At 39.4% G+C, this 13,022-nt stretch overlaps 1 protein-coding gene and 1 non-coding gene across 10 annotated transcripts in view; both read right to left on the bottom strand.

The window, feature by feature from the left end:
* SPIDR (scaffold protein involved in DNA repair) overlaps positions 1 to 13,022 on the bottom strand; it is a 609,776-nt gene that overhangs the window by 88,173 nt on the left and 508,581 nt on the right. The gene's annotated exons all lie outside the window — the stretch shown is intronic.
* Positions 2,504 to 2,607, bottom strand: LOC131828328 (U6 spliceosomal RNA). Its single transcript, XR_009352350.1, has one exon. It is a non-coding gene; the product is annotated as a U6 spliceosomal RNA (small nuclear RNA).

A 13,022-nucleotide genomic window follows, 5' to 3' on the forward strand; every position in this document is an offset into this window, starting at 1 on the left:
GCATTTGACAAAGTACAGCATCTCTTCCTGATCAAAGCTCTTCAAAGTGTAGGGAGAGAGGGCACATACCTCAATATCATCAAAGCCATCTATGAAAAACCCACTGCAAATATCGTTCTCAATGGAGAAAAACTAAAAGCTTTTCCACTAAGGTCAGGAACATGGCAGGGATGTCCATTATCATCACTGCTATTCAACATCGTACTAGAAGTCCTAGCCTCAGCAATCAGACAACAAAAGGAAATTAAAGGCATCTAAATCGGCGAAGAAGTCAAACTATCACTCTTCACAGATGATATGATACTATATGTGGAAAATCCCCCCAAAAAAAGACTCCACTCCAAAACTGCTAGAACTTATACAGGAATTCAGTAAAGTGTCAGGATATAAAATCAATGCACAGAAATCAGCTGCATTTCTCTACACCAACAACAAGACAGAAGAAAGAGAAATCAAGGAGTCAATTCCATTTACAGTTGCACCCAAAACTATCAGATACCTAGGAAAAAGCCTAACCAAAGAGGCACAGAATCTATACTCAGAAAACTATAAAGTACTCATGAAAGAAATTGAGGAAGACACAAAGAAATGGAAAAATGTTCCATGCTCCTGGATTGGAAAAATAAATATTGTGAAAATGTCTATGCTACCTAAAGCAATCTACACATTTAGTGCAATTCCTATCAAAATACCATCCATTTTTTTCAAAGAAATGGAGCAAATAATCCTAAAATTTATATGGAACCAGAAAAGACCTCGAATAGCCAAAGGGATTTTGAAAAAGAAAGCCAAAGTTGGTGGCATCACAATTCCGGACTTAAAGCTCTATTACAAAGCTGTCATCATCAAGACAGCATGGTATTGGCACAAAAACAGACACATAGATCAATGGAACAGAATAGAGAGCCCAGAAATAGACCCTCAACTCTATGATCAACTAATCTTCAACAAAGGAGGTATGAATGTCCAATGGAAAAAAGACAGTCTCTTCAATAAATGGTGTTGGGAAAACTGGACGGCCACATGCAGAAAAATGAAATTGGACCATTTCCTTACACCACACACAAAAATAGACTCAAAATGGATGAAGGACCTCAATGTGCGAAAGGAATCTATCAAAATCCTTGGGGAGAACACAGGCAGCAACCTCTTCGACCTCAGCCGCATTGACATCTTTAGGAACATCGCCAAAGGCAAGGGAAGCAAGGGCAAAAACGACCTATTGGGGGATTTTATCAAGATAAAAGGCTTTTGCACAGCAACAGAAACCCTTAACAAAACCAAAAGACAACTGACAAAATGGGAGAAGATATCTGCAAATGGCATATCAGATAAAGGGCTAGTGTCCAACATCTATAAACAACTTATCAAACTCGCACCCAAAGAACAAATAATCCAATCAAGAAATGGGCAGAAGACATGAACAGACATTTCTGCAAAGAAGACATCCAGATGGCCAACAGACACATGAAAAAGTGTTCCACATCCCTCGGCATCAGGGAAATACAAATCAAAACCACAAGGAGATGGGGCGCCTGGGTGGCTCAGTGGGTAAAGCTGCTGCCTTCAGCTCAGGTCATGATCTCAGGGTCCTGGGATCGAGTCCCGCAACGGGCTCTCTGCTCGGCGGGGATCCTGCTTTCCTCTCTCTCTCTCTGCCTGCCTCTCCATCTACTCGTGATTTCTCTCTGTCAAATAAATAAATAAAATCTTAAAAAAAAAAAAAACCACAAGGAGAGACCACCTCACACCAGTCAGAATGGCTAAAATGAATAAGTCAGGAAATGACAGATGCTGGCGAGGATGCAGAGAAAGGGGAACCCTACTACACTGTTGGTGGGAATGCAAGCTGGTGCAACCACTCTGGAAAACAGCATGGAGGTTCCTCAAAAAGTTGAAAATAGAGCTACCTTACGACCCAGCAATTGCACTACTGGGTATTTACCCTAAAGATACAAACATAGTGATCCGAGGGTCACGTGCACCTGAATGTTTATAGCAGCAATGTCTACAATCGCCAAACTTTGGAAAGAACCTAGATGTCCATCAACAGATGAATGTATAAAGAAGATGTGGTATATATACAGAATGGAATACTATGCAGCCATCAAACGAAATAAAATCTTGCCATTTGCGAAAACCTGGATGGAACTAGAGGGTACCATGCTTAGCGAAATAAGTCAATCAGAGAAAGACAAATATCATATGATCTCCCTGATATGAGCAAGTGGAGATGCAACATGAGGGGTTAAGTGGGTAGGAGAAGAATAAATGAAACGAGATGGGATTGGGAGGGAGACAAACCATAAGTGACTCTTAATCTCACAAAAAAACCGGAGGGTTCCTGGGGGGAGAGGGGTTGGGAGAAGGGGTGTGGGTTTATGGACATTGGGGAGGGTATGTTCTATGGTGAGTGCTGTGACGTGTGTAAAGTTGGTGATTCACAGACATGTACACCTGGGGATAAAATATATATGTTTATAAAAAAATAAAAAAAATTAAAATAAATATGTAATGCTTCACAAATTTGCGTGTCATCCTTGTGCAGGGGCTATACTAATTTCTGTACCATTCCAATTTTAGTATAAGTGATACCAAAGTAAGCACTCATTATTATTATTATTATTATTATTATTAATTTTTAATTATTTTAATTTAATTATTTTAAATTTTTAATTTTCTCTCCTTCAGATTGTGCAAGCTCAATTACTCTGGATTCCTGTTCTCTCTGAAGCCTACTGTTGAGCCTAGCTAGTGAATTTTTCATTTTAATTATACTTTCTAACTCCAGAATTCCCATTTGGTTTTCTTTTATTATGTTTTTTCATTATTCTCCATTTGATTAGACACTGTCATCATACCATCCTTTAATTCCTGAAACACGGTTTCCTTGAATTCTCTGAACATATTCATAATGGCTGCTTTGGAATTTTTGCCTGCTAAGTCCAATATCTGGGCCCCTTCATGTGCCTGCCCCTTTTTTCCTGCTGTATAGGTCTAGAGGGTACCATGCTTATCGAAATAAGTCAATCAGAGAAAGACAACTATCATATGATCTCCCTGATATGAGCAAGTGGAGATGCACCATGAGGGGTTAAGTGGGTAGGAGAAGAATAAATGAAACAAGATGGGATTGGGAGGGAGACAAACCATAAGTGACTCTTAATCTCACAAAAAAACCTGTTTCTTCACCAATCTTGTAATTTTTGGTTGACAACTGAGCACATTTGATACTACACTGTGGCAACTCTAGATATGGATTCCTCCTCTTCTCCAGGGGTTGATCCTATTGTTATTTCTATGGCAGTTTATTCAGTTGTCTACTGACTTGTCCAAACTACTTTCTCCTGCAGGCTTCAGTATCTGATGCCATCCAACCCCCTTTTTCGTTTTTTTTTTAATCTTTTCACATGCCCCTAGGTCAGCACAAGCCACTTTTCGGTGAAAGGTTATGCTTAAAACCCTCTGGAAGTTAGATTTTTACTCTAAGTGGGTGCAGATAACTACGCCCTTCTTGACTCTGAAAGTTTTACTGTGATACTAGGAGGATTCTTCTTGGCTGTGTCTTTCCCTTGATGCTCTCTGTTAAACTTCTGATTGCTTGGCCATTTCCTTGTTGATACAGTATCACAGAGCTTCAGGCAATCTTGGAATTGCTCTTCACCAAGATCCCTATTATTTTCAACAATGCCCTTAGGCATGGAATTGTACTCTGTTCCAAATAAAGTCAGCTCTCTCCCACAGTGCCTTAGAGCCTTCTTCCTTATAACCTGTCTTCCTCCAGGCAGAACCTCTGAGTCACTCATAGTACTGGGAGTTGAAGACAATATCCTCTTCTCCTGGAGTTACACCTCTGCTCTAGAGTGGGTGCTGGGGCTGGTGGTGGTGGCATTGGTCTGGGACTGCCTCTCTGATGTGGTGCTTCTAGCCTATGGATAAATTGGGGTAGGACAACTGGACTAGTATTCTTGGCCAACCACACTTGGGGTAGAGCTACAACATGGGCTAGGAGATCTTCTACAGTGAAACTGTACTGGGGTGAGAGGGGACATCTTCTTGGCTGTAGTCCTGGAGTAAGTGCCCCACAATAGTCTTCATAAGACAAATTGTGTTGGGGGTGGGTAGGTTATGGCTCAGGAGCCACAGACTCCTTGTTCTTCCTGAAATTTAGTGGATTGTTTTGATTCTATTGACGGAATGTTTCTCCATTTTCTGTATGCCTTTAGGAAAATTTCCTAAAGCTTTAAATTATTAGTATTTTTAAGCTTTTTCCAGATAAAATGTTTATTAGGGAGAGAGTCCACTGTGACTTCACCCTGCTATTCCAGAAGCCAGTCTTCCATTTTTATCTTCAATGTGCTTCCATTAGAAATAATGATCCTCTGGATATTTAGCCTGTGCTGTGTAAGAAAACATAATGGCTATTTAGCCATTGCTTATAAGTTTTTAGAGTATTTGGACACTTTTCATTCCTAAGTGTGAGTTGTCCTTTTATTTCCTAAAAGACATCTTGATTTGCTTGAACACAATAAAGGAGTCAAGTACAAAATTACCAAGTCAGACAAAAGAAGTACAGTAGATGCAGTGGGGCACAGAACTCTACAGAGCCATGATATAAACATTGTAAGAGTCTTAGTAACAATGGCAATTATGGGTTTTTCACTGTACACTAAAAGAGAGGCCTGACTTTTTGCTGAGCAAGGAGCCTGATGTGGGGCTTGAGCCCAGGACCCTGGGATCATGACCTAAGTTGAAGGCAGATGCCTAACCAACTGAGCCATCCAAATACCCCTAAGATGAGTCTTGAAGAAGGAAAGCCAATCATGCAAAAGCTTGAGAGAAAAGGACTTAAAACAGAGAATATAGCATATACAAAATCCTGTGATGGGAAAGAGCGTTTCCATGTTTAGGAAATTGAATGAAGGCTAGAAAATAAGAGAGAGGGATGGAGAAAGAAAGAAAAAGAGAGAAAGAGAGAGAGAAAGAAAGAGAGATTAGGAAAGTAATAATATGATAAAGACTGATATTTGGTGATTTCAATGCATTATTCTCTTTTTCAATGCATTATTATTAATTTAAAATCAAGTTTTACATTTATAATAAAAATTAAAATGTTGATAAGCATTTTTAAAAAAAGGAGAAAATGGGATGGGAGGAAAGTACTGGGTTGGGGAAGGAACGAGAGGCATCATTCTGGTGGAGTCACATGGCTGGGCATGGCTGGCACAGTGATGCCTGATAGTGGCTGAGGTAAAGGCCATATGATGATGGCCATGGGGAGGCTAAGCTGAAAGAACAGCAGAGGTTGTAAATAACTGCCATGTGTGTCTGCCTGCACACCTACCTCCTGCCATCAATGAGTCAACAATGGGGTGACACTAAAAGGTGTTAGATAAAATTTGTTTTCAGAAATACAACGCTTAGGACAGGGTGGAGTATGGTTTGAACAGAAACTTATAGAGAAGGTACAAGTTCATTCCTCTAATCAATGACAAATTCCTGATAGGAAATAATGAAGTTGCAAAGTGGTATTGCTCCCAGGACCCTGAGACCATGACCTGAGCCAAAGGCAGAGGCCCAACTGACTGAGCCACCCAGGCGCCCCTATAGAGTGTTAACAGATTTTTAAACTAGTTAACAAATATTAAACATTAGGAGATTTTATACAAAACTCCAATTTACTGTTGTCTGGCAGCACAGGGTCAACACTCGTGGATGAGGCACTAGCTTGTCAGTGGCGCCTGCTCCCATCCTTGATTCCCAACCCTCACACAACTACTGTTGTCTCTTGGCCTCTTTGGCCTCTGTCAGCATGTCAGCACACATTAGGAAAACATTTCAAGGAGGAGACAGAACAAGGTAGTGATGATAGGTAAGGCTCAGGGAAGAGTCTATACTTGCCTAAGCTCTCTTAAGGAGGTTAAGAGGAAGTGGAGAATAAAGGCAGCCTCAGGGACAGGCAGACCAGATGTGGGTTAGAGAAGTTACAGAATCCAAAGGCTGGTCAAATGACTTGAGCCATTTAGCAGGCAAGGATGGAGCTAATTAACACAAAACATGGAAACCCAAATTGGTTAGTAGAGGATGCTACTCAAAGCAGGGTGGCAGTGAAGTGGAGGGGCTGGAGTTCCAGCCTTGTCACTACCACTGAGACATATTTTCTGGTTGTTCTCTAGAGGCCTTTTCAGTTATTTCAGTCTAAGATGGAATATAACAGCATCTGAGGTCTCTGAGCAGACACTGTAACAGCATGTGGCCATGCTCAGCAGGACAACTAGTAGATACCAGCACTGTCCTTAGTAAGCTCTGAAATACTGTGAACTTAGCTGCTAGCCAAGTCACATGGAGATTAGGAGATCTGACATTTTATTTTATTATTTTTTAAAAGATTTTATTTATTTATTTGAGAGAGAGAGAAAAACAAGTAGATCTGTGCTGAGCATGGACCCTTACCAGGGCTTGATCTCACGACTCTGAGATAATGACCTAAGCTGAAACCAAAAGTCCACCAATTGAGCCACTCAGGTGCCCCAGGAGATCTGACATTTTAAAGTTATGTGATGGATCAGTGTTAATAAAATTGAGTTTCTACTTTGGGAAGCAGTTGAGTATACCCTTTTGCTTTCTTGCTCTAGAATACCCACTGGATAAGGCAGATGTGTACATTCAGCAATACCAAATCTGTGCTGCCAGTGATGTGCAAGCTAGGCCTCAGGCCACAGGTGATCTTTCACACTCACCCTGGCACTGAGCACTGTTGGTAGATACCCTACACCTAGTGTGAGAGGGACACTGCAATTTTTAGAAGTGATTAACTTCAAACAGCAAAGAGAAAATGTCTTCTCTTTGCAGTTTGGAAGTAGGATGTTAGTGGTTTGAATAAGAACTGTATTCGTTCAGTGAGACAATTTGACATTGAAAATTCTTGGCATAAAGATCTGGCAAATGAATGCCACTTATTTAAAATCAATGTTTCACCCATGTCTAAAATGTAGGCCCTCATCCATGTAAGATCTCTCCTCTAATTTTCATGATTTTAAGAATGTGATTTTCATGATTTTAAGCATTTTAAGCATGTGGTGCAGGGGAGTAGCTGGTCTACAGAAGAGGGGCTGTTTTAAGCTCTGCTGTTTTACATATTATTTAAAAAAATTTTTTATTGTGTTATGTTTGTCACCATAAAATACATCATTAGTTTTTGATGCATTGTTTCAAGATTCATTATTTACGTACAACACCCAGTGCTCCATGCAATATGTGCCCTCCTTAATACTCACCACTAAGCTGACCCCTTTCCCCACCCCCCTCTGTTTTACATATTATTAATATATTTATTTGAGAGAGAGAGAGAGAGCGAGAAAGAGAGAGAGCGCACAAACCAGGGGAGAGGCAAAGCAGAGGGAGAGGGAAAACAGACTCTCCGCCGAGCAAGGAGCCTGATGTGGGACTGGGATCATGACCTGAGCTGAAGGTAGATGCTTAACCCACTGAACCACCCAGGACCCTTGAGCTCTGCTGTTGATGGATGTGACTATGCACCTGGCTATGCACCTGTATAATCCAGATTAATTTAAATCTGTTTCATACCTACTAAAATCTTGCACTTCATCTGTGCTCAAAATCTTGGTTTCCTTCACCCACTGGGCAAATTTACTATTACAAATGCAGTTAATGGATAAGATTATTCTCTAATCAGGTGGCCACGCTCCTAAGTCTATAAGCAGATATGTGCACCTTGGTGAAGGGGCTTGGAGAAAAGTGCTTGATAATAGTGCAAAGATACACTATTCCACACAGAAATGGCATTGCCATACATGAAACCAACTTTGTGATGCTGTCCTTGTCATCCAGCTACTGCAGTTCTGTTTGTAAAATAAAGCTCTACTCTGGGTGAAGCCACAAACAATCATGAAAATACCCACAGTCTTCAGCTTGCCCCTGCCCCTAGCCAGCCACACCCCACCCCTCCCAGCCCAGAAAATAAGATAGCAGTCAAAAAGTAGTTCAAGAATCTCCTGTTTAGCCACCAGGAGTCATTTGGCAGGACTTTTGATTCTATGTGTTTCTGAGCCATGAGGGTGAGGCTGGGACCACGTTGGAAGATCTGACTAAAACTGGTGCCAAATGAAACTACATTCCACAGTACATTCCCACCAGCATAAAATAAAACAGATAAGAAGCTCACTGTTCAATCACATTCACATCATGTTGGAAGTATAAAAGTCCATTATGGAGTTAATATTTGTCTTTAAGAATTTTTTTTCCTTCTCTTACCAGCTTAAGGACAGATCATGCTAATTAAAGAATACTTTAAAAGAATTCTAAAAATCCATGTATTGTTAATTTGCAAAAGCAAGAACAAAGCACAAGGAATAAGTTAAACAAAACTGTGAATCTGTAAAGGGAATTTCAGTGAGACTCTAATTCCTCTTTGAAGTTTCAAATGTTCCTCCCCAACTTTTGAAAAATATTCATATTTCCCCTTCCTTTCACTCACTGGCTCAGTTTCACAGAAACACAAGAGAAACAGGCTTGTGTGCGTGTGTCTATGCATGTACACAGAGAGAGGAGATTACGTGAACATGTGGGATGTTTACCCGGGTTATGGGAGCAGTTCTTAGCAGTCCACCAAGAATTCCCGGAATTAGAGTCAGTCTGGCTGCTTTCTTCTAGGTCAGTGTCAACTTAAGCAGCCTCTAAAGATCAACAAGGTTCTCTCTCTCATATTATAAGTTCTTACTAAGCCTCCATTTTAAGGAAGGAATGGAAGAAATTGGAGGACAAAGTGAGAGGGGAAAAGCAAGAAAAAGAAAAAAGGGGAGGGAGAAGGGGGAGAAGAAAAGAGAGTTTGGATATGAACAGTGGGGGAGGAAGAATCACAGAAAAGAGGGAGGGAAGAAGAAAAGCAGGAGGGAAGGACAGCAGAGGGCTGAGTGGGTGGAGGGCCTTTCCCCAGCTCCACCAACCCACTCGGCAGACGGGAAACCAGATACAGCAGGACATTGTGTTCTTCTCCTGAAAAACAACCAGACTGTGCTCCTAAAGTAAACAGTTAATCCTGTTGTTTATCTTTGTAACATGAGGAGATGTTAACAGGATGATTTCTACTTCACAGAAATGTGGTTTTTTTATTCATTAAAAAATCATATTTTCTCTTTGGTATAAGTATGACATACAAACTTTCTAGTATCAGTGAACAGGAAGGAATAACAATCTTTCTTTGCTAAAAGTGACTGAACTAAAGGCAAAAAACCTGAGAAAAACCTTTTCTTCACTCAGGCATCCTATTTAATTTTGGAAAATCCTGCATTACTGAATCAAACCAAGTCAAACCAAAACAAAATCTGTTGTAAGTTTGGCCCACTCCAAACTTTAATTTTGGGTATTGCTTGTGGAGATAAAACTATTACTGGGCCAAGACAAGAGTAAGAAGAATACATTTTATATGTTAATAGAAGTTTGCCCACAGAACAAATTTTCAAAGCTATATAGTTATTCTTATACATTTTTATTAGTTGCAATTTTTATGGAGGTAATTGTGGAATCACAGGCAATTTTAAGAGATGCTATAGAGCTTGTATGTACACTTTGTTCAGTTTCCCCCAGTAGTGTACTCTTCTACTAGCAAATAATGGTATAACATCACAATTGACATTGACACAATGACATTGACACAATCCATCAGTTTTTTTTAGATTTCACAAATTTTAGTTGTTACTGTGCATGTATTCATGAATGTATTCAGCGCTATAAAGTTTTACTGCCTGTGTAGGATCCCATATCCAGCACCATGGTCAAGAATGTGAACAGTTCCCTCTCCCTTAGGCTGTCTTTTATAACCTGCTTCCCACCATCTCTGCACCCATCCCAACATCTAGATGTTATTAATCTGTCCTTCATTTCTAAAATTCTGCCATTTCAAAATGTTATAAAAAACAGAATCATCTAGTATATAATCTTTGGGATTGGAATTTTTTCCCCTCAGCACAGTTCCCTGGTGATTAACGTAAGCTATTATGCTTTTTATTTTTATAGCAGCTTTGAGACATAATTTATATGCCATAAAATTTACCCCATTGATAAAAGCAATAAGTGGCAAAATACACATAATATTTGTTATTTTAACCTATTTAAGGAGCAATTCAGTAGCATTCACTATATTCACAATGTTCTACAACCAACAACACTATCTTATTCCAGAATATTTTCATCACCCCAGAAGGAAATCTCAGTCTACTTCTCATCTTCCCCTCCCACAAGTACCTGAAGACAACTAATCTACTTTCTGTCTCTACGGATTTGCCTATTTTGGATACTTCACATGAATGGAATCATGCAATATGTGGCCTTTTGTGTCTGTCTTCTTTCACTTAGCATAACGATTTCAAGTTTCATTCACATTGTACATCATTCATTTTTGTTGATGAATATTCCATTTTGGGCTTATTTCCACTGTTCTGCATTTATGAAATAATGGTGCTAGGAACATCTATGTAGGAGTTACATGGATATATGTTTTCGATTCTAACTGCCTATATACGTAGGAGTGGAATTGTTAGGTCATATAGTAACCCTATGTTTAACATTTTTTTTTTAAAGGCTTAAAATGTGGGGTGCCGGGTGGCTCAGTGGGTTAAAGCCTCTGCCTTCGGCTCAGGTCATGATCCAGGGTCCTGGGACTGAGCCCTGCATCGGGCTCTCTGCTCAGCGGGGAGTCTGCTTCCTCCCCCCTCTCTCTCTGCCTGCCTCTCTGACTACTTGTGATCTCTGTCTGTCAAATAAATAGATAAAAATCTTAAAAAAAAAAAAAAGGCCTAAAATGTATTTTACTAAGTTGATGCTACATTACTGATTCATTTCTCAGAAAAACTCCAAAGACATCAGGAACAAATAAAACACGATATACCAATAAAAAATGCACACCATAAGTACCTAAGATAGACTAGGTTAAGAGCTACTGTCTGACCTTCAGCATACAGTAACCCTGTTCCTAAGATTGTACTAGGCCTATCAAGAGAAGTTGTGAACAACAACATCATGGACAAAAAAGGGCCAATCCTGTGTTGTCCTTATCCAAGAAAAAGGTGGAGGTATCTTAATACAAGATTTTAAAAAAACTATATCAAAATGAAAATCCTTAAGAGAAAATGTCTTCCTTAAGGCATGATGGGGTAATATATGTGATAGAACTATAGGTATGTTGTCTGTGACCTCTGTGGACAGTTGCCTGAATTCCCATCTGTGAGTGAATGGAGCAATGGGACTAAGTTCATTGGGGGATGTTCTTGTGGTGTATGTGGCAGTGTCTCTAGTGTTGTGAGGTATAGGAATGAAAAAGCAAGGAGAAGAGGATGGACATAAAATGGAATGATCAAAATTAATGGGGGCTCTAACTGGATTCATTTTGTCATGGTTCTACCCTGCACCCAGGCCCTCAATAATCACATGACACTTCAGGAAAACACCCTACACAGAATCCATTAGTTAAATAATATACAACACAGAACTGATTGGTTAAATATAGCTCCTCCCTTGCACTCTATATTTGACTTTTGAGGAAATGCCTAACTGTTTTACAAGGTGGCTGCACCATTTTACATTTCCACTAGCTGAGTATGAGGGTTCCAATTTTTCCACATACTCACTGATACTTATTACTGTCTGCTGTGTTTATTATAGCCATACCAGTGGGTGTGAAGTAGTATACCACTGTGGGTTTTGGTTTGCATTTCCCTAATGACTAATGATATTGGCCATCATGTACTTCTTGGACATCTGTATATCTTCTTTGGAGAAATGTCTATTCATATCCTTTGACCATTTTTTATTTGGGTTATCTTTTTATGTTGAGTTATATTAGTTCTTCATATATTCTGGATACAAGTCTCCTGTCAGATATGGGATTTGCAAAAAATTTCTCCCATTCCCTGGGTTGTCTTTTTATTTTCTTGGTGATGGCCTTTGAAACAGAACTTTTTAATTTTGACAAAATCCCATTTATATATTTTTCTTTTGTTTTATATGCTTTTGGTGTCATAGGTAAGAAACCACTGCTTAATATATAAGGTTATGAAGCTATAGTCCTATGTTTTCTGAGAGCTATAAAGTTTTTTGTTCTTATTTTTAGGTCAATAATCCATTTTGAGTTTACTCTTGCATATGGTGTGAGGCAAGGGTCAACTTAATTCTTTGGCATGTGGGAAGTGAAGGGGAGTAGGGGAATGGGATGGAAGGGAAGGGAAGTAAAAAAAAAGGTTCAACCCTGCAGAACAGAGGATTTAGAATTTTAGAGTCTATCATTGGCAAAGAGTTGTACAAATGCATCTATACTCTCTAAGGTACATAGACTAAAATTGCTGCTGTATTTATTTAGGTCCAGTCAATACAGAGCAGAAGTCACTGGCCAGTATCTTCTTTCATCTAGTTCCATTACTTTACCATCATTATGCAGAGGACTCCCAAAGCTCTACCTTCTGATCCAAAATTGTTATTCCTCCTATGCATTACCTCTTTGTGTAATGTGGCCCCTACCATTCTCAGCTACTGTTTCAAAACCTGAGAGCACTTTTTCTTTTTTTCACATCTAGTTGTTATAGCCTATCCATTTACCTTCATATCTATCTTTTTAATATCATTCTTCCTTCTCATTCCTGTTATCATTTTCTTATTTTGCTTGTGACCTTTTTTGCTCAACAGGCTTCCTAACCTCATTCTTCCTTTTTCCCTAACCCCTTCTAAAGGGACAAAATTAATCATGTCACTCGACTAATCACAGACCTTCAAAGGTATCCTAATGACTTCTACATGTCTCAACACAGGTCTGTGAGTCGAAGAAGATCAAATTCCTACAACCATTTCCCCACCTGAGTCTTGGCTCCCATTAGCTCCTCTCAACTAATCTGATATTGTCACTTCCACTTGTCTAAGTATGTTCATTTTCAAAATCAAACTCAAATTCCGTATCTTTCATGAAGGTACCTCTCATTCCAATAGTGATAACAGTTCTTCCTTTTTCTTTGTAA

The sequence above is a fragment of the Mustela lutreola genome, chromosome 3 (assembly GCF_030435805.1).
Source record: "Mustela lutreola isolate mMusLut2 chromosome 3, mMusLut2.pri, whole genome shotgun sequence".
Classification (NCBI taxonomy): Eukaryota; Metazoa; Chordata; class Mammalia; order Carnivora; family Mustelidae; genus Mustela; species Mustela lutreola.